The following is a 22,891-nucleotide window of genomic DNA, read 5'->3' on the forward strand; positions in this document are numbered from 1 at the left end:
TGTGAGACTTGAGCCTAAACGTTTATTTGGAGAGTTAAAATCTATGCATTATTGTTTTCTAAGTCGTTGCATGATCTCATTATTCCTTGCTTGGTTACTACTTTGAAGGCGTTTCATCATTTAGTTCCAAATGCTAGAACTCATGCTCATTTCATTCAAAGCATGTTATTGATTTGCATAACACATATTCAAGATGAAGTTGTGTAGTTACCACCACCAAAGCCAAATTGCCGTGTATCCCATATCATTTTTATGTTTAAGTTAACCCCATTGAGCCTTGTTAGCCTACATTCTTTGTTAACCACATTAACCTCACCTAGCCTAGATTAGGACCATCCTTACCCTTGTTCTTGAAGCATAGTAAAGCATGATTCAAATTGAATTCCTTTTGATTTATATATGGCAGAAAACAAGTGTGGGGGAAAGGTTTCAATTTGGGTATTTTGGGTGCCATAGAACACGGCAAGAAAAGAAAAGAAAAAAAATGAAATTCGTGGAAAAAGAAAAAAGAAAAAGAAAAAGTGTGTGAAAAGAATGAAAAGGAGTTGAAAAGATGTGAAAAAGAGTCCCAAAGTATTGTTTGTTGAAGAAAGGGTCCAAAACTTTGAATTCGGCCCTAAATTTTGCTTGAATCTTCCCTTTGTGTTTAAAAGTTGATTTCTACAATCTAAGTGAATTCTAAGTTTCAATTTCATTGCTTTGATTACTATTGCCTTAAGAACGTTTGTTTTCCCTTACCTTTCTTTGTTAGCCAATACCCCAAGCCCCGTTACAACCCTTGACTTCAATCTTGAGTGTTATGTGTTTCAATTTGTGGAGTTTGAATTTGGTATGAGCATATGGTGTCACTCGTTCTCGCGTCTAAGTAGTAGCATTCCATTCATGAGATCATATCTTAACATGCTTATTAACTCCAGAAATTGCGTTCTTTGTTATACTTATATGTGAGCGTTCGTTTCCATATCTACATCAGTCTTCTCACATATAACTAGTATAGGGTGTGCAGTTAGAAAATCTGAGTGAAAATTGAGTGCATATCTTGTAAGGAATTGAGGGAATTCTCTAAGGCATGTTACTACATTCAAAACATTGTTTTAATTGCTTAAATGTGAACTAGTAAGTAGTGACTATGATTAAGCATATGCTTAAGTGTAAAGATGACTAAAATCTGTGGGGAATAACGATTTTTAACATGTCATGTGCATTGGAAATCCCTGAGGCAATTGTTGGAAGGTTTAGGTTGTGTTTTATTTTGTTTCGTTTTATTTCTTTGTTTTGCTCGAGGACTAGCAAAAGCTAAGTGTGGGGGAATTTGATAGGAGCATATTTATGCGACTTAATTGGCTTGTTCTCGTGCATTTATGTTATGTTTCGTTAGCTATTTTAGTGTTTAAAGTTACTTTTGTGTGTTTTCAGATTCTAAAGGCAAAGTATGCATTTTGGAGCCTTTTGGAGCAAAATGGAGCTTGGAATGATTATCACATGCTTGGAGCAAAAGGAATGGATGAATTGAAGACTTGAAGAAATTAAGATTCCTAATCAACCAAGGATTCCTAATTGACGAAGGATTCCTAATCGACGAAGGATTCCTAATTGAAGATGGATTCCTAATCACATGAGGATTCCTAGAAGAACAAGGATTCCTACTCCAACAAGGATTCCTACTTGAAGTAGGAAAGTTAAGCCAAGGTTTCCTATTTTGGTTTGACCTTTCCTAATTCTAAAAGTACTCATGTTCCAGCCACTTTGAGGACACATATGCATTTGAGGACACAAAACAATGGCCTTAGACCTTTCCTATACCTTTGCCGCACCTTGTGAAGGTTCCTTACCCTTTCCTCTTCCTTGCCGTGCAAGGGAGAGGGGTCTATCCTGATTTTAGGTATTTAAACACATTCCTAATGTGTTTCAAGGTGTAGCCGCACCTCCTAGCCTAATTCCCTTAAGTTTCTGATTTTAATTTCCTATTTCTAGAAGCTTTTGACTTGATTTCTGTTTACCAAAAATAGTCTAGGGTTTTTAATTTCCTAATCCCTTTAAATAAACATCCTTGTGCAGCCACAAACATCCGCATTCATCCAGAAAATAATCCTTCACGCCAGAAACCATTCTCCATCTTCAACAGCCCCATTCCTTCACCATTCACCCAAATTTCTGCCACAAAACCACCCTAGCCGCACCACCCATCAACCCTAAACACTTCCATACATCCTCCATCCTCCATCCATTCTACATCATTCAAATACCCAAGAACCTGCCCATAGTCCCTGTGCCGCAGCAAAGGAGAGGAAGAAGACGTACTTGAAGTTTCTAGCCGTTCAATATCGAATTGTTGGAATATTTAGGTGTTCTCTTTCTTATATTTAGAATGTATGAATCTGTTTTCCTTTGTTTTGTGAACATGAGGAACTAAGCCTTTTGGCTAGGGGGTTATTCAATACCATGATTATGCTTGCAAGATGAATTGATTACGTCTAATTGTTATTTCATGAATCGTGAATGCAATTCGCTTAACCGTTTGATTGATGACTTATTTTTGTGTGTTAATTAAGATGGCCAACTTAGTTTTCATGCAGGAATTTGAAGCTAAAACATAAGGAAGTTTCACCTAATAGTTACAACTTTATGTTTGCAAGTAGTGGAGGTCGCTTATAAACGATCGCGTTAAGTGAATTCTTGGCAAATGTTTCATGCTTTTCATAGTAACAATTGCCTCGTCAATGCTTATAGTTTTCATGAAGCTTAATGATCTTTGATTGTATCTTTATTGTGCTTTTCACGTAAGGAACTTTTAGAGAATGTTTTGAGTTGTTGCATGTGCATTCCCATCCAATTCACTAATTTTAGGAAAACTTGAAGGTTAAAAAAGTGCTATCACAGTTAACCTAGGGCGTTGAGATTCATAATTCATTGAAAGAAACAATTGGAAATCAAAGTTGAATGCAAGTGTATCATGTGTGGAGAAGAACCCTCTAGTTGATCTATCACCCATCAATTTACTTAACTTTGTCTTAAAATTTGTTTACTTTGTTCTTGCTTTGTTTTAATTAATTTCGTCCAAAATCAACCCCACCTTATTTCTTTGAGTTATATTACTTAGAACTTGTCTTAGAATATGTTTTTAGGTGTTTTAGGTCATTAGGAAACCAAAATTCGTCCAAGTTGTGTTAGAGTCCCAAAACTGCCCAGAAAGTGGTTTTTAGGCAGTTTTGAGTGTTTGGTTGCTGTTTTGATTCTTTTGGTTCGTTTTAGTGTTTTAGAGTTTAGTTTTGCATTCTTTGAGTCTAGTTTCGTATTTTAAACTTTGTTTTACAGATTTGAGTCAGTTTAGAGTGTTTTAGCAATCCCTCCTAATCCCCGGTTTAAGAACGATCCCTACTTATCCATACTACAATTGTCAACAAGAGGGTTAATTTGTGTGTTTAGTTATTTTACGCATCAGATTTCTAGTGAAGTAGAAAGCACGTGAATGTTACTGTTCAATCATTCACTTTCCACACGCAACATCAGCTCACGGGTACCACATATAACTTTGCCAAAAATCTCTGACAAAGTCTAGACACGTGAAGCTTGCAGCTCCCATTACATCGCTATGACCAAGAAGGGTAAAAGAATAGCAAAGAAACAGCACTAACAAAGTTTAGACACATAAATTTTGAAGGTCTAGCTATCATATTATTACCCACAAGGGTAAAGGAACAGGACCATTGCTGGATAATTGGAAAGTCCCTGTGGGTCAACCTCTGTGCTCCGTGGCAAGGTAGACTAGCAAACAGGCCTAACCTTTACTCACATTCGAGAAAACACTCCCAACAAGATTGCTTGCTTCAAGATCGAAGAGGCACCGTCCTCCGAATCTCGAGAGTCAGACTCCCAACACGATTACTTTCTCAAAAAGCGACGAGACACCGCTCTCCGAATCTCGAGAGCCAGACTCCTAGCAGGATTGCTTTCTCAAAAATCAAAGAGGCACCGTTCTCCGAATCTCGAGAGACAGATCCCCGACAGGATTGCTTGTTCGAAAACCGAAAAGGCACCGCTTTTTCAACTTCAAGAGCCCCTTAGATAAAGCTTGTCTGTAATCCTCACACCGCTTTCTCAACTTCGAGAGCCAGATCTCCTTGGATAAAGCTTGTCTGTAATCTTCACAAGTAACATCAACTTTCCAGATACCACAGACCACTTTTTCAAAGTGCTCTGACAGAGTTAAAACACGTGAAGCTGGCAGCTCCCACTACCGTGCTATGACCAAGCAGGGTAAAAGAATAGTATTACTCCTTGTTAGGGAGACTCCTATATATGTCGACCTCCATCCTCAACGGACAGGCAGACTTGCAAAAATGCTCAACCCTTCCTCATATCTGAGAGGGCACTCCCAACGAAGCCTCTCGAAGTACTGAGCTTTCTTTCCCCCCGAGATTACCTCTGCAAACAAGCTACACTAGAGCAAGAATATCTCATATCATCAGGGTTAAAAGCAAGAGTATCCCATATCATGCTTTTTCCCTGTCTTTTCCTTTGGCCTTGTTCTTACCTGCAAGACAAGAAGAAAGAGAGCAATCAGTCAGCACTTGGAATCAAGCTTCTAGTCCGGAACTGACTGCCTGGAACCCCATTGCTCTCGAGTACTCATCTTTAACATCTTATGCTTCCCGAGAAGATGCCACATCTACCTGAGGAATAAATAGGGCAAGTGAGAAGGATACATGGAAGCATGTGGAGACAAGCGCAACAGAACACGTGCCGATACATCCACTACTTTGTCAACAGCAAAAGTATCCCATATCAGCAGGGTTGAACGTATTCTAGATTTGATGGACTTGTTTTGACCCTCAAATTCTTCAGTCGGCCTTATACTCTGGCGGAAACAAGAAAACCCTCCAGTCCAGTTCAAGAATAAGCCTGTGGAAAGTTACTTCTTCAAAAGCAAAAGTATCTCATATCACCTTTTCTCCTTTTCTTCTCTTTATCATTCATGCTACCTGCAAGATAAGGAGAAGGATAACAATCAGCCGGAACTCAAAATCAAACTTCTGATCTGGGACTGATTGCTTGGAGCTCTGATTGCTTACCTTGTCTGTCACCTCTTTCAGCAGATCCCCTAGCTCGGCGACTTGGGGGACTCTTACTACATGGTTTGTATCGCGCTTGACCAAGCCTGAAACTATAAGTAAGCGTCAAGTGAAATTGATACATTACCTTGTGCATCTCCACCAGTTAAAGATACCACCCCTGGAGGGAGGAAGAGTACTTCCAAAGAAGATGCCACATCTACCTATGAGACAGATAAGGCAAGTGAAGACGATACCACACTTCGGTACTTAAAAGTTTCGTGATTACGAGATCATTCTTCCACAATATTTCCTAATGTCATTTGTACTAAATCATTCACTTGTACTCACTAAAGGAGAGCTTGAACCTATATACTGTGTAAACCCTTCACAATTAATGAGAACTCCTTTACTCCGTGGACGTAGCCAATTTGGGTGAACCACGTACATCTTGTGTTTGCTTCTTGTCTCTATCCATTTACATACTTATCCACACTAATGACCGGAGCAATCTAGCGAAGATCACAAACTTAATATTTAAGATGATATTCTTTGGTGTATGCTTTTCGCAAACGATATAGTGTTGATAGATGAAACGCAGGAAGGGGTAAACGCGAAGCTTAACCTTTGGAGAGAAGTGTTGGAATCTAAAGGTCTTCACCTAAGCCGATCAAAGACAGAATATATGGAGTGCAAGTTCAGTGCAAACGGAGGCCAAAATGAGTTAGGGGTGAGGATCAGAGATCAGGAAATACCAAAGAGCGACCGTTTTCGCTACCTAGGATCTATCTTGCAAAAGAACGGAGAATTTGATGGAGATCTCACCCATAGAATACAAGCTGGATGGATGAAGTGGAAGAGTGCATCCGGCATGTTGTGTGACCGTCGTAGGCCACTGAAGCTCAAGGGAAAATTTTATAGGACGGCAATAAGGCCGGCAATGCTGTATGGCATAGAATGTTGGGCGGTGAAGCATCAACACGTAGGTGTAGTGGAGATGAGGATGCTTCGTTGGATGTGTGGGCACACGAGAAAGGATAAGATTAGGAATGAGGATATCCGAGGTAAAGTAGGAGTAGCCGAAATTGAAGGAAAGAGGAGAGAAAATCGGTTACGGTGGTTTGGACATGTGCAAAGAAGGCCTACTGACGCTCCGGTTCGAAGATGTGACCACGGGACAGAGGTTCAGGGCCGAAGGGGTAGAGGAAGACCTAGGAAAACTTTGGAAGAGACCCTAAGAAAAGACTTAGAGTACTTGGATCTAACGGAGGACATGACACAAAACCAAGCGCAATGGCGTTCTAGGATTCATATAGCCGACCCCACTTAGTGGGAAAAGGCTTTGTTGTTGTTGTTGTTGTATTACAAAGTGAAATATATGCATTGGGTGTGTGGGTGTGTGTCGGGGAGAGGAGGAAGAAACTGAAAAAGAAAGAGGGAAGAGAGAAGGAAGACTGTTGCCCAATTGGGGAGGAGGAAGAGATAAGACAGACCAACCAGGAAGAGAAGAAAGAAGGGAAAGGAGAGGACATGAGGGGCACGGGATCATGGATCCCTCATGCAGGATCACGACCCGACCCGGTCACCACGTTGGTTTTCGACGGAATTTTGTCTCTTTAGCCTGTGTCGAATTGAAGCAAACCATACTCTAGGGTTCCGGCAGGTTTGAGCAAAAATGGAGGTTTTCCCAACCAAATTAGACTTGGCCGCAGGTGTAAAGTTTGCTCTACTCATTGAGATCTTCATTCCTGTAAATTTTGGAAATAGTTGGATTTTCCGGCGAGTCGAGGCGGCTGAACGCCACCAGCGGCGGCGCGTGGCCAGGGGGCCGTCAATGTTATTCTTAGGCTAATTAGATGCTTTGAGTTCAGTTTTGGTAATTGTATGATGTCGCTTGACTGTTAGAATCTAATTTCTCTACGTTACGCTAATAGGTTATTATATGAATTGATGATCCGACCGTTGGATGAATCCGACGTACGGATCTTCCCAAATTGGATTTGTAAGTTCATAAAATAAAATGTTGACCGCCACTTGATTTTGGGCAATTGGCGGAGATCCGACTGTTGGATCATAATGAAACCTTAGGATGTTGTTCTAGAAGTATAATGTGAATCTTTGGAAGCAACGGATTGGAAATCCGTGATACAGATCTTCTGAATTGAATTACATAGGGATGCGTTTTATGTAAATTATGTATTTTATTGGTTAGAACACTCATATGTGATTTGATAATTGGTCATAGGCGATGATGGTTCGTGATGTCTCGATATGGGTGCTAAGGAGTCGTGGCATGGACCTTAGGTGAGTGGGTCTTTTCCATTCTATCATTATATATATATATATATGATTGACAATTCTGTGGTTATTGCTTATGATTACTGTGAATGCTTTGAAATACTATTGTGAACTAGGAATGGCTTGATCCCTGTTTACGGTACGTAGGCAGCCTAGCGAGACGTTAGATGCATCCATACAAGAAGTGAGACTAAATAATTGAGGTAATAGTCTTGTTAGGGAATCCAGTAATGTGAGGAACATTGGTGGAAAGTGTGAGAGTTAACCTTACTAATTGGTGATTAATTGTTGGTCATAAATCAATGTGTGAGGAATCAAGAAATTGAAGTAAGGAAATGTAAGTAATGATAGTTAATTAAACTAGTATCTAGTTGGGCTTATCACCGATAATTATTTCCGAAATTAAATAGTTCGAGAGTAGAGCGCTATAGCTTATGCATTTCTTGCCATATTATATATATATATATATATATATATATATATAATTGATAATGCTATGACATGTTTGAGTATCAGATTGCATCATGGTTTACCTGCACATAATTATTATGAATGCTTGAAGTGCAAGGGTGAACGCAGGACACCCTAGTAAGTTCAGGTAAGTTTATGGTATTAGTTGAAATGATGGAGTTATGGCATGACTACATGCATGTTTTAAGCAACTCCGACATTGTCGTACGGGTTGCCCATGAGTCGTACATGTTATGTTGAGATACATTGAGAGCTCATAAACTTGCATCGTGGTGTTAGTGCTCCCGCCATGGCCAGGGCATAGTCTTTCAAGTGATGTTCACCTCCCGCACCTTACGCTCACCTTTGATCCAAGGTAGGTGCATAGTCCTGTCGTACAGACCATTATAGGTGGTTCCAACTCGTAGGTGACCCGCGATTATTTGCACAGTCTTCACATAATCGTAGCAATTGAGCGTATTTATTTACACCCAGTCCTGTCGTACAGACCACTTTAGGTGGTTCCGACTTGTGTGCAGGTATACTTTGAGCTATGGATAGGTCATACAGGTCACTAGAGGCGACTCCGACTTATGAGCTGGCACATATGATGAAATATGTGATGAGCTAGCATATGTGATGAAATATGTGATAAGTTAGCATATATGATGAAATATGTGATGAGCTCGCATATGCGAAGAAATATGCGACCAGCTAGCATATGTGATGAAATATGTGATGGGCTAGCATATGTGATGAAATATGTGATGAGCTAGCATATGTGATGAAATATATGTGATGAGCTAGCATATGCAATGAAAATATGTGATGAGCTAGCATATGTGATGAAATATGTGATGAAGTCGCGTATGTGATGAAATATTTGATGAGCTAGCGTATGTGATGAAATATTTGATGAGCTAGCGTATGTGATGAAATATGTGATGAGCTAGCGTATGTGACGAAATATGTGATGAGCTAGCATATATGATGAAATATGTGATGAGCTAGCATATGTGATGAAATATGTGATGAGTTGTACAGGTCACAAGAGGTGACTTCGATTTGTGGCTTTATTAGTTGAGCTTTCTTATCGTCGAAGATTCGTGGTGATTCTTAGTATTGGAGATTCTTTTGAGGGTACGATTCTTAATCCACTCTATTGTACTTACTTATGCTCTAACGCCACGTGTGAAGTGGGTTCCTTCCCCCTCACCAGCGCACTCTGGTATTTAGGCACTCTTAGGTTTAAATTTATTCATATTTGTCCACATCATCACACTTTATGGCTTCGTCACCTTCCAGGTGTCAGCCAGCACAGCTCGATTCGGAGTCCTAGTGGACATTCTGGATCGGGGTGTGTCAATATTCACAAAAATTACTATTTTCATAATATTCACAAATCTTCACAATCCTAGTCTCACAAAAATTACAATATTAAAAAATTACTATTTTTACGATATTTAAAATCCTATTTTCACAAAAATATCAATATTAAAGAAAATCATTATTTTCACAATATTCACACTCCTGTTTTCACAAAATCACTATTTTTACAATATTCACAATTCTAATTTAAGAAATCCTACAAATATCAAAATCAGTATTTTTACAATATTCTTAATTCTAATTTCAGAAATCCTACAAATATCAAAATCAAAAGCAAGAGAGACAGAGGACTTACAGTTGCATGCTAGGGTGGAAGGAAGGATGAGCTATTATGGATTTTCTGGATTTTCTAGCTTTAAGTTTCAATGTATTTTTCATATATGTGTAATGTACAAGAGACAAGGTATATATGAGAGATGGAGGAAAGAAGAAGACCGGGTAGTTAGTTGCAACAAGCAGCTGACTAGCAGGAAGAAAAGAGGGTTGTCTATCGCAACTAACTAGAGCTAACCTACTTCACCCAATGAGTCACCTTCCTTGGATTAATGAAAGGCTTTATCTACTTTACACTAATTAGTCACTTCCCTTAAATTAAGGAAAAACTGATTTACAACAAGTATGGGCTTAAACTTACCCTATAGATACACCCATAGTAGCTTACCCTAGAAGCTAACCCTAAACCCATCGGGACACACTTCATTCCTTCAACATTCCCCCTCAAGCTGGATCGAGGAGGTTAATTGAGCCAAGCTTGCCCAAAAAACGATGAAATGGAGCTGATGTCAGTGCCTTGGTAAAGAGGTATGCCAATTGATCATGGCTTCGTGTGAAGATGGTCTGTATGACTTGAGTTTGAACTTGAGCTCTAATGAAATGGCAGTTTACTTCAATTTGTTTGGTTCTTTCATGAAATATAGGGTTAGCAGCGATGTTCATGGCTGCTTGATTATCGCACATAAGGGACATAAAGGACGGAGTAGGAAACCCTAAGTCTGAAAGAAGCCCTTTAAGCCAAATAAGTTCACAAGTAGTGGTTGCCATGGCTTGATATTCAGCCTCTATGTTGGAACGAGCAATTACTTGTTGCTTCTTGCTCTTCCAAGTAACAAGATTGCCCCCCATAAATGTTCAATAGCCTGTGGTAGATTTTCTATCAAGTGCATTCCCTGCCCAATCTCCATCTGTGTAGCCACTAATGGCAGTGCACTTATTGTTAAGCATGATGATTCCTTGCCCTATTAAACCCTTAAGGTAGCGCATAATTTTCTTAACAATATGAAGGTGATCAACAGTGGGAGATTGCATGAATTAGCTTGCCAAGCTCACAACATATATGATATCTGGACATCTGATGGTGAGATATATAAGCTTCACTACTAACCGTTGGTAATAACACATATCATGCATGGCTTCTCCATCTGTGTTGAGCCTTAGTTTGCAATCCGCAGGAATGATGGCAGGTTTGCAGTTAAGCATGTTTGCTTCCTGAAGAAGATCCAATACATATTTGCGCTGATGTAGAAACAACCCCTTTGAAGATGTTGCCATTTCAATACCCAAAAAATACTTGAGCTACCCCAGATCTTTGATAGCAAATGTTTGATGCAGGGAACGTTTCAGTGCCATAATTTCAACAACATTGTCTCGTGTGATAAGGAGATCATCCACATAGATGAGAACCACCAATTTCCCACTAGTACCAGTTCTTACAAATAGTGTGGAATCGATATTACTTCACATAAAACTGGCCTTCTCGAGTATTGAACTAAGCTTGGCATACCAAGCTCTTGGGGATTGTTTCAATCCATATATTGCCTTGTGCAATTTATGCACCATGTTGCCTTCAAGACCGTTATAGCATAGGAGGGGGCTACATATATACTTCTTGTAACTCTCTGTGAATAAAAACATTCTTCACATCCAATTAATAGAGAGACCACCCACAATTTACAGCAACTGAAAGTAAAACCCTCACGGAATTCATGTTGGCCAAAGGTGAAAATGTTTCTTTGTAATCTACCCCAAAGGTTTGGGTGAAACCTCGAGCTACAATGTTTCTCGATAGAACCATCAGCCTTGAATTTGATCTTGTAAATCCAACGACTTCCAATAGCACATTTTCCCTGGCGGTAGTGGAACTAAACTCCAGGTGTTATTTTCTTCCAGTGCATGAAGCTTATCTACCATGGCTTGATTTCATTGTGGGATGCGTGATACTTCTCGGAAACTCCTAGGTTCATAGTGTTTATCAATTTCATTGAGAAATGCAACATGAGATGTGGAGAACTCACGAAAACTGAGGCTTTCAGTGATAGGATGCTATGAGACATAAGTAACATAGTCTTGCAACCTAGTTGGAGGCTTCCTTGTTTGAGGAGGATTTCTTTTAATCACTTAAGACTCTGTGAGAGGTTGAGAGTGATCAGAATGAGATTCATCATTCCCCTCACTAGCAGGAATCAGACTAGCAGTGATTGAGTGAGTTTGCACTTCTTCACTATCTGAAATCACAAAGACTGAGTTTTCTTCCAACACATGAGGATTAAAGTTATGCGAGAGTGGAAATAATTTAAACAATTGCTCCCCCTAACTTGTAGTAGTTCATTTGGAAGTGAAATAAGGATAGTCTTCTTCAAACTTCACATCTCTTAATACAATGCACTTCTTAGTGACTGGATTGAAGCACTTATATCCCTTTTGGGTGGAAGAATAACCCATAAACACACACTTGGTAGGCCTGGCATCTAATTTGTCACAATTCAAGGAAAGGAATAATGCAGCAGTAAGAATGGCAGAGACAGGTTACGAAAGAACCTGCTCTAATACCATGTGGATTTTCTAGCTTTAAGTTTCAATGTATTTTTCATATCTATGTAATGTACAAGAGACAAGGTATATATGAGAGAGGGAGGAAAGAAGAGGACATGGTACTTAGCTACAACAAACAGCTGACTAGCATGAAGAAAAGAGGGTTGTCTATCATAGCCAAATAGAGCTAACCTACTCCACCCAATCAATCACCTTCCTTAGATTAAGGAAAGGTTTTATCTACTTTACACTAATCAGTCACTTCCCTTAAATTAAGGAAAAACTGATTTACAGCAAGTATAGGCTTAAGCTTACCCTAGAGATACACCCATAATAGCTTACCCTAGAAGCCAACCCTAAACCCATCGAGACACACTTCATTCCTTCAACAGAGATATATATATATATACCAAATGGGGCGGAACTAGTTATAATAAAAATGATGGGGACGATTATGCCAACGGCAATGATGATTAGGATTGAATGAACTATTAAATGAATTGTTCATTGAATTATATGGAACTTGATGTGGAAGATAACCTGGATTAAAAATGCCATGAAACCAACTGTTATAAATGAATAGAAAGAATTGAACAAATGATTGATCGATGTTTACCTTGAATTTGAGATACTCGATAAATTGATTGTGAGTAAGAATTTTATGCCATCCAAAATCAGTTGTAATGAAAATATTCTTCATAATGAAAATAATGAATTTAAAGTAGTGATGCAGATATATTTGAAAATAAGTTTTATTGAAAACTTACTTAGAAACTTATAGTTGATTTACTGACGATTGAGTCAGCAAATGGGAAAATAACTAAATAAAAGGATATTAGTGCACGCAGGCATCCTTGGCATTTGAAAATTAAAAGTGTTTACAATTTTGAACTGGGAAATTACAAGCTGAACATTGCTTCTGTTCTAGGATGAGAATGCGCAGAAGTTTTAGCCTCCTCCTGGAATGAGACCTAAGGTTTCTTTTAATAGATTGGAAATAATTGAATGGAATGATTGAGGCCGAGAATCTCGCTGTCTTCTGAGCTGAAAGATGATGATTAAATCTGATGATTGTTGAATCACGCGACTTCTGTTGGGAAGCAGAATGATGGCTTGCTTTTACTGCTGATGAATAGTGAAAAATGATTTTACTATTCATGAATAGTGAATTGTTTGGAATCTAGATTGATGGCTACTGCTTTCGATGCTAGAAATGACATGTTTCCTATTGAGGTCACATGCTTAGTTACTTTGTCTTCACATGTTTGAATTATTCAAAGATTGAATGGGTCCTGGGAATCCGAATAATGTGTTGCTTGAGATTTTTTACTTGCTAAATTGGCCGGATGCTGTGAGGATGCGTCCGAAGCGTCAGAGTCTGAATCTTTGTCATGGAGCAAAGCTACTTCTACCATTAATTGTTGGGCTAAATCTTTGAGCTGGGATGATTTTTCTTTCTTCTTTGAACTTGTTGATTTGGATGACTTGGTTGTTCCTCTGAGGGATGAAGATAGACTAATGTCTGATAAAGATTGTTCTAGAATGCTTGGCAACGCCATTGTTGGTTGTGCTCAAATAGCTGGAACCGGAGTGACGGGAAACTCTGAGAGGACCAGATTGATGATTTTCTGATCATTGAATTTATCCCACCACTTGACTGATCTGGCTGTGTAGACTTCACCAATTTCAACTTCATAATTCCATTTTAAAATCCACGGGACTTTGTACTTGGCCATTAACAATGGGAGAAGTGTAATCCTGTAATTAAATCGGCTTCTTTCAAATTGTTCTGGAAACCAACTGATAAGACTTGCATTAGTTCTTCTGGTAAAAGGCTGGTTGTTGGGCCATGAACTGACCACCATTTTGGGAACCATGTTGGGAAATTCAACCTGAAACTCTTGTCAAAATTGATAAACCATGAATGACTAAAGTCTTCTATTTGGTGGAGGAAAATGTTAGTCCATGCTTGAATGTAATCAAAATAATTGTAATGGTTATTGGGAATGAGAACATGTTGTGTATAAAAACTTTCCAATGTAAAGAGAATGGTAAAGGATTTTGTTTTCATGGGCTTCGCTATAAAGTGGTTTTATTGAAATAGATTCAGTCTCATTGAGAATGGCTTTGTAATATTTGAGAGTTTTATATGATTCGGTAGGCTGATAATGAAAATTGGGTGGGATAACTATTTTAGCTATTTTTTCTGGTGCTTGTTCTTGGTGGATGTTGAAAGGGACGCTGAAAAGATATTCACTGGGGTTTTTCTTGACATATGGTGATGTTTTAGTGTAACTGGCTGATTGGGATGATGAGGATTGGTAAGTTGAAGTTGAATATGGATCATATTGACTGACTAATGCCGTTTGGTAATTTGGACGGGGTGTTTGGTAGTTTGGCCTAAGGTTTCCTATTGTGGAACCTAATGGAGTAAAACAGTTGGTAATGGCTAAGGTTGATGAAGCATCTGGGTTTGATTCTTGTTTTACTAGTGGTGGTAAGGTGGCTAGAAGCCTTCTTTGATCAATTCTTTTGTCTGTCATTCTTCCTCTACATAAATTCTCTGGTTAGGAAATCAGGGATGCAATTTTGGCTACCTTTAATATATTTAATTTCAAAATCAAAAATACTTAATATGGCTTGCCATCGTGCAAAAATATGTTTTGGCGCAATATTTTGAACATCTTTTTGTAAAACATGTTTTGCAGATTTACAATCGACTCTGACTAAAAAATATTTATTTAATAAATCATCTTGAAATTTACAAATGCATAATACAATAGATAATATCTCTTTTTTAATAGTACTATAATTACTTTGTGCTGGATTCCATACTCCTGAATGAAAACGAACAATTTGTTCAGGAGATCCAGATAACACTAACTGTTTGAGAATACCTCCGTAACCAATTTTAGAGGCATCAGTTTCAACAATTATAAATGAATTGGGAGTTGGAATGCCAAGATAGGGCAAAGTCTTAACATGGGATTTGATTTGTTTGACAATGGAAGCATAAGTATGAGACCAAGGTGAAGGATTTTCTTTGAGGCGATCAAATAAAGATTTGCATTGTTGTCTGAGATGGGGATAAAATTCTGCAACATAATTTAAGGATCTTAGAAATCTCTGTAATTGGGTTTTGTCAGTGATTTCATCTGGAAACTTGTCTGCAAATTAGATGACTCTATCTATTGGGTGAATAGTAGACTGGTGGATATTGTATCCTAAAAATCTAACTTTGGTTTGGAATGGTTTAATTTTGGTTGCTGAGATAACTAATCCATTTGACTTAATTATCTTAGCAAACATATTCAGGTGTTTCCAACGCTCATCTATCGATTTAGAATAAATGAGAACATCATCAATGTAAACAATTGAGAAATGGTTGTATTGATTAAATATTTCATTCATGATATTCTAAAAATTCATTGGGTGCATTCTTAAGACCGAAAGGCATTACATTCTATTCATAATGACCAAAAGGAGTGACGAATGTCGTTTTGTATTTATCATCCTCATGAATCTGAATCTGCCAAAATCTAGACTTCATGTTAAATTTTGAAAAAATTGACTTAGTCTTTTAATCAAATCTCTTTTGTTAAGAATTGGATATCGTATCCATTCCAAGATTTCATTAAGAGGTTTATAATTGATGAAAAATCTAGGGGTTCCTCTTTCTAAGTCTGCATTCTTTTGGACATAGAAAGCGGGACATGACCATGGTGATTTGTGTTTTCTAATTATTCTTTTATTAAGAAGTTTCTGAATCTCTGTTTTGCAGAATTCCATAACTTCTTGACTCATTTGAATTGGCCTAGCTTTGGTGGGTATTTTCTTTCCATCAAAATCCTTCTTCTAAGGAAGTTTGACAATGCGTTCTTTTCTGTGCCAAAAAGCTTTAGGAATATCAGAACAACAAGTTTCTTTTGAAAATTGTCAATGCTTTGTAACAAAGATTTATTTGTTAATTGTTCTTCAATTCTTTTGTAATTAATTTCTTCTTTCAAGAAATTAATTTATTGTGATTTATTGGTAAGTAAATTAATGCTTTTTGAAATACTATCTTTTTTGTAATTGTCTTAATTTTTTTTAGGCCCGTTTCTGTGCAGAACTCAAATGTAATTTTTTGTCCTAACATCCTACTGGTTATCCGATTATGGTGTACCTTAAAAGAATATAGGAGAGCTATGAAAGGAAGTCCTAAAATAACTGGGTCTGAAATGTTTTTGATTAAAACAAATGGGGTTTTGAAACGAACATTGGTTTGACAAACATGGGCTTTTGGAATTTCATATTTTAATTGCATTGGTGACTGGTTTGCAGCACTAAGTATTTCTGTTGATTTATGAAAATACTTAGTAGGAATTAGTCATTGTTGAATACAATTCAAGTCTGCTCCTGAGTCAATCAAAGCAATTATTTCTAAGTGAAAATTTTCAATTATTATTGTAATTTTAGAATACCATTTCTGAATTCTTACCTTGTCTAGAAGTCCTAATATTAAACTTTTTGTTGATTTTTCTTCATACTGAGAGTCTGAATTGTGACTTGAGGAAGAACTATCGTGTTCTTCATCATTATTGTTGATAAGGGTCTGTGTTTGGATCCTACTGAGATGTGTACGAATTTCTAAGTTTTCTGATTTTAGAAACCTAATTTCGTCTTTGATTTTATTGACTTCTCTTTGTAAATCTTTAACTGTAATTTCTTTCTTAGATTTATTGAATCTCTCCAAGGTTGTGCTAAGGCTATTTTTTTTGGGAAACTTGGGGTTGACTGGTATTGGCTTCTTCTTGGGAGACTAATTTCTTAAGCTTCTGTAAGTAGAATGAATTCAATTTTGGATCATCTACTTTACTCATTAATTCAATAAGAAGATTTTCTTGTTCTTGTTTATTGAGGACTGAAATCTTTTTACAAGTATGAACGCATCCTATTTTAATGTCGGGGGATGAAAGACTACTTGAAGAATTGTTGGAAGAAGATGAATTATAACTTAAATCATCTTCAGATTGATTATGGTCTGTGTCCCTTAATTCTAGGACTTGAATTAAATGTAGTTTCTTTTCTTCAGAGATTTTCAGCTGACTAATTGTTTTCTTGACTCGACATTTATTTGCATAATGACCAAATTTGCCACATTTGTAGCAATTTATATATATACATACATACATATATATATATATATTGACACACCTTAACCCTGAAAGTCCACTAGGACTCCGAATCGAGCTGTGTTGGTTGACACTCCGAAGGTGACGAAGCCATAAAGTGTGATGAGGTGGAAAATATGCATAAATTTAATCCTAAAAGTGCCTAAGTACATGAGTGCGCGGTGAATGGGTATGAACCCATTTCACATCCGATGTCAGAGCATCAGTAAAGTACAGTAAGGTAAGATAAGGATTATACCATCATAGGAAGCCACCTGTACTGGAATGTGCCAAGAATCCTCGTCGATACAGAAACTTTGCTACTAGAACCTGGAAGGGCGCAAAACAGAAAATGTGAGTGGGCAAAAACAAAGCTTTTCAAAAACCATTTCTCTTTTCAAAAATAATAACCCCTCACCGTAAAACCCGTATAATTTTTCGAGAACATAGTAATACATACGTATATCAAAACCATACTCGAAATACTAAAATTCACATGTATGCCACATCAAATATCTCAGTATAATGAATAACTAAACCAGGTGTAGTAAATTAATGAAAAGTGAACTGTCAGCCAGATCCACTTATTGTGGCCTATACGGCTGAACCTATAGCTCATCAAGTATGCTTGCACACGAGTTGGAACCACCTAATGTGGTTTGTACGACAGGACTAGGTGTAATAAGTACACTCAAGTGCTTTGATCACGTGAAGACTGTATGAATAATCGCGTGTCACCTACGAGTCGGAACCACCTATAGTGGTCTGTACGACAGCACTGTGCACCAAACTTGGATCCAAGGTGAGTGTGCGGTACGGGAGGTGAACATCACGTGAATGATTGTGCCTTGGCCACGGGCAGTAGCACTAACACCGGGGTGCAGGTTTATGAGCTCTAAATGCCTCTATATGTAACCATCATAAAGAAACTCACAATCATTAATACATATACTCACTTGGAACTTACCTGAGCATCTGCAGTGTCAAACAATGACATACACAACTACTAAAAGCATATACCAAAATATAAAGCATTCGACATGGCATATAAAACACAAAATCATTTAAATCAATTTTTTTCTGGGAAAAACGCAAAGCATATATACATATATTGAAAACCAAAAGCCCACTCACCTGGAGTTTGCGCTACAACTCCCTAGTACAAACATCGAGGTGTCGCGAGCGATCGGCGCCTAGAACAATTATCAAACCATATCTTAGAATTCTTGTCAATAAAACACTTAACTTACATATCCTATTCGGGAAGATCCATACGTTAGATTCCCGATCTGTAAGTTTCTAAAACCCTAAAATATTATGCATTACAACGTATCAAAGTTTAGTGACGATCCAACGGTCGGATCATCGACTGTTATAATAATCGGATGGCGGACCTTAATGAAACTAGGTTCAAATAATGGAAATTCATTAGTCGGACCTCACAAATGGTATCAAGGTATTCAAACTTAACCTAGGAAGGTCAGGGGATACCTCGGCCCATGCACCGCCACACGCGCCATCGTAGGTGGCGGTTGGCCGCCCCGACTTGCCGGAAAATTCAACTATTTCCAAAAATTACCAAATTTCATGTAAATGAAGATCTTAGTGAGTAGAGCAACTTTCATACCTATGACCAAGGCCAATGTTTCTGGGAAAAGCCCCAATTTCATGAAAACCAGTCTGAAACCTTATAAAGGGTGTGTTTGATTTGACCTCCAAAACAACTCTGATGCCCCTAATGTTGATTGGTCTTTGTCCCTTACCTCAAGGGGAGTCTAGTGGTAGTGGTAATTGGAACACAACATTTCGAAAATGGTGGATTGGAGCGACGGTGCCGTCGCACCCTCTGTGTGGTTTTGCAAAATCAAGCTGAATTCTCTAATTTTTTTGGTGGAATTGACAGAGGTATCGATTGGCCTCGAGGTAATGATCATTTTGACACCAAGATCGCCGTCCATGGGGGTCGGAGTTGGGAGATAGACCTGAGTTGGGTCACGGTTCCTCAAGGGGATCCAGCCGATTCCCTTATTCTTCTTCTCCCTCATTTCCCTCATTTCTTATGTTTCTGATTGGTTCGTTCCTTTCTCTCTCCTCTCCTCATTCCTCCACTTCTTTCCCCTGTTCCTCCTTTATTTCCCATCTGCACCACCCATTCCTTCTCTCATTAAATCTGGGCCACACACATGGCCATCCTGATTTGGCTCCAGAAATCTGGAGTTTTCTAGAAAATATTAATTTACAATTTTGCCCTCAACTTTAAATGTTAATATCTCCTTCGTTATAACTCCAAATTGCACTCCATTTTTGCCCATGCGTTTGTAGCGATGAGTACTATGAGAATACGCCAAGAAAATAAACCTTACATGACACGACACGACAATCAACAAAAGTCAACACTTTTCCTCGAAGGGCATTTTTGTAAACTCACTTATTAAAATTATAAAAGTCATAATTTTAGGGACGGGTTGTTACATAAATATAGGAAGTCTTTAAGGGAAGGGATCCTTATTTTTCAAAAAAAATGGGGACATCCTCTTGACTATTAGATTTAGCTTTAAAGAAATTCTTTGGTTGAGATTTTGTGGCTTGTGATTTAATCTCAACCACAGAATTTCATTAAAGCCAAATCTAACGGTCAAGAGGGTGTCCCCATTTTTTTGAAAAATAGGGATCCCTTCCCTTAAAGGGCTTGTGTGTGTGTGTGTGTGTGTGTGTGTATTAGAGAGAAATAGAGTGAGACAACACATAGATAGTGAGTAGAGAAAAAGTTACGAGGCGCCGCAAGGATAAACAAGAAGAAGGGCTCTCGGGTTATAACATATGAGACCTTCGCCCGACAAAATGATTTGTCAGGCAAAAGTTTTAAAAGAAGACATGTGTTTAAAACCCGAAAGTTTTGTTGGGCGAACTTTAAATGTTTGTTGGCAAAAGGAGGTTAGAACACTTTAATTTTAACGAAAACATTGGTGGGAAATAAAGTTTACATGATGAAAGTTTGGACATTTTCGTCAGGCAACCTTTTATTATGCCCTTTCTCTGCTAGTCATGTGCTTAACTGAGAGGCCAATTTCTTCCTCGGCTTATCCATTATCGGTTGAAGATTTGAAGCTTCATTTGCACCGGATATTGTTGCATCAAATTTGTCTACGGCGGAATTTCAGTTCAATATCTACTTTTCACTTCAAATTTGTCTTTTAGTTTTGTTTTACTATTTTTGCACAATTAACATTGCAATTTACACTTTTTCATCAACTTTGCCCCAAGCAGCAGTAAACAAGTTTGCTTTTCAGAATTGTGTTAGTGCTCTAAACAGTAGCTATGTATTTAGAGTTACTAACTAACCCTTGACAGATTATGTACACTATGTCATCCGGAAAATCATGGCATTTTCTTTGTCAACTTTAGCTGCCTAGTTGCAGCATGGCTACTATTTTTTCCTTGACAAAAAAGTGTAAATCACTCATTACTTGTGGTTGGTTTCCTCCAATTAAGAAGCATGGCTGGTCGCTAGTATTTGGTGTAATTTCCTCATGTTAAGGAGCATGGTCAGTCTAAGGATAGTTGATTGTAACTAGTCCTTCTTCTCATATATATGTGTATCCTTGTACATTCAACATATATGAAAATATACATGAAAACTTAAACCAAATTGCAACATGCTATCATAACACTGTCATCCTTAACCTGTCTCTGCCCATTTTTTTCGCCATTGTTCATCTTCAAGCTCCAGTTATGGATGAAGAAAGCTCAGTAAACCTTGGAGGAGAAAACTCGCAAAGTTCTCCCTTTTTTGTTCCAAATACTGAGATAAATATGAATCAGCGTTTATGCTTCGTTTTGTTGAATGAATTCAACTATCTCCCATGTTCTAGAGCAGTGTCTCTTACTCTCAGTGGAAGAGGAATGCTAGGGTTTATCAATGGAGGAGTTAAAGCACCTGAGCCTTCAATCCAAGCATACCAACCATGGTTATGCAAATACCAACTGGTCATGTCCCTGTTACTCAACGACATGTAGAAGCATATAGCTGAGATCTTTAGCTACTCAGAATCGTCACAAGATTTATAGAAGTCTGTGAAGGACATGTATGGGAACCAGAATAATTATGCTTGTGTGTTCCAGCTGAAGAAGGGTATTATAGGTATTCAACAAGAAGGAAGGACCTTTGTTCAACACCTTGGTAGCCTTAAAACCATGTGGAATGAGCTGGATGTATATCATCCTCATACCACTGATCCATCTATTCTTCTCAAACGTGCTGAGGAAGATAAGATATATCAGTTGCTAAGAAGCTTAAGCTTCGAGTATGAAGATCTTAGAAGCCACATTTTAATGAGCATGGAGTTGCCATCGTTTAAAAATGTTTGTGCTATTGCGCAACGTGAAAAAGCAAGAAGAAGGGTGATGAACTAAGAGTCAAGCCACAAACTACCTGAGACTCGAGGGTATGCTACGAACTACAGGCAAACTGACAGCAAGGCATACAAGGTGAGGAATCCACACCTAAAGTGCAAGTACTGTAATGCTACAGGGCATGTGGAAGAAAAGTGTTGGGAATGACATCTAGAGTTGAAAACTAAGTGCAATAAGAATGTTAGGCCATTCACTCCTCGAGCATCACATATAATCCCCTATACAACATACTGCAAACCATGCCTCAAGCTCACTCAACCATGGTTTAGTAGACATCACTGCAAACCCCCTATCTCTTATCAATGAATTTGCTATGTATCTTCAAAGAAAAGGACATGGAGAGGTTGTGCCAACTCCTAAGGTCAAGAGTGACAATCACACTGTACTTCTTGGCCAGTTTGCTGGGTTCCTTGTTGACCACGATCATATCTATCTTGACAAAGCTGAAGGCATTTTAAACTCCCTCCCTCTCCACTGCACTTCAAACTAGTATTGAACTTGATTGTTGGATAATTGACTCAGGTGCCACTGATCACATGACAAATATGTTGGAAGTGTGCCCACAAAGCCACTCATTTGATGTAATAGCTTTTTGAATACTTATTGTGTTAAACTATTATATATTTAATGAAGGCCAAAGCTTATTGTTAATCACTATTTATTGTATTATGTGTTTAAGCAATAAGGGAATCCAAGGAATGTATTTAATCTAAGAGAGAAGTGATCTAAGTAAGTTAGATTAACAAGACCTTTCTCTTATGTTCATTCCAAAAAAGTTCCTAGCCATAGGATTGCCAATTGGGCATGGACAATCCGCTAAGGTTAATATGTGTTATGTTAACTCAAGCGTGAGTATGACTAGTCTCAAGTCATTTAGTGGTGGACACTGAGACAAACACATAGGTGCTCAAAAGGTAATTGAGTACACTAAACAATGATCAAAAGAGAGTTCGAACATACATGTCATGTAAGAACTCGTATGTTGCAATGTGCAAAGTAGTCCTTTGACCTAAGGCATCATAGATGTGTAATGGTTAGGTCCTTGATCTTTGATCATGTCAAAGGCATTCCATCGAGAGTGTCCACGATATTGTTGGGGTCAAGCAATCTAGTCATGTAGGCATATGAATGCACAACAAGGGATCTCTAACCTTCCATGGTGGAGGGAGAATACTCTAAGATATGATTTGGGAGTCATTTGAGCAACATCTACAACATGGGATTAACGATTAAAGGTGGAATCATGCTTGTATGCACTCAAAAACAAAACTATACCCATGAAATTCAAGGCCTAGTAAGTGTGGTGAACCAAGACTGAACTCAAGAACA

Source organism: Malus domestica, chromosome 13 (assembly GCF_042453785.1).
Source record: "Malus domestica chromosome 13, GDT2T_hap1".
Lineage (NCBI taxonomy): Eukaryota > Viridiplantae > Streptophyta > Magnoliopsida > Rosales > Rosaceae > Malus > Malus domestica.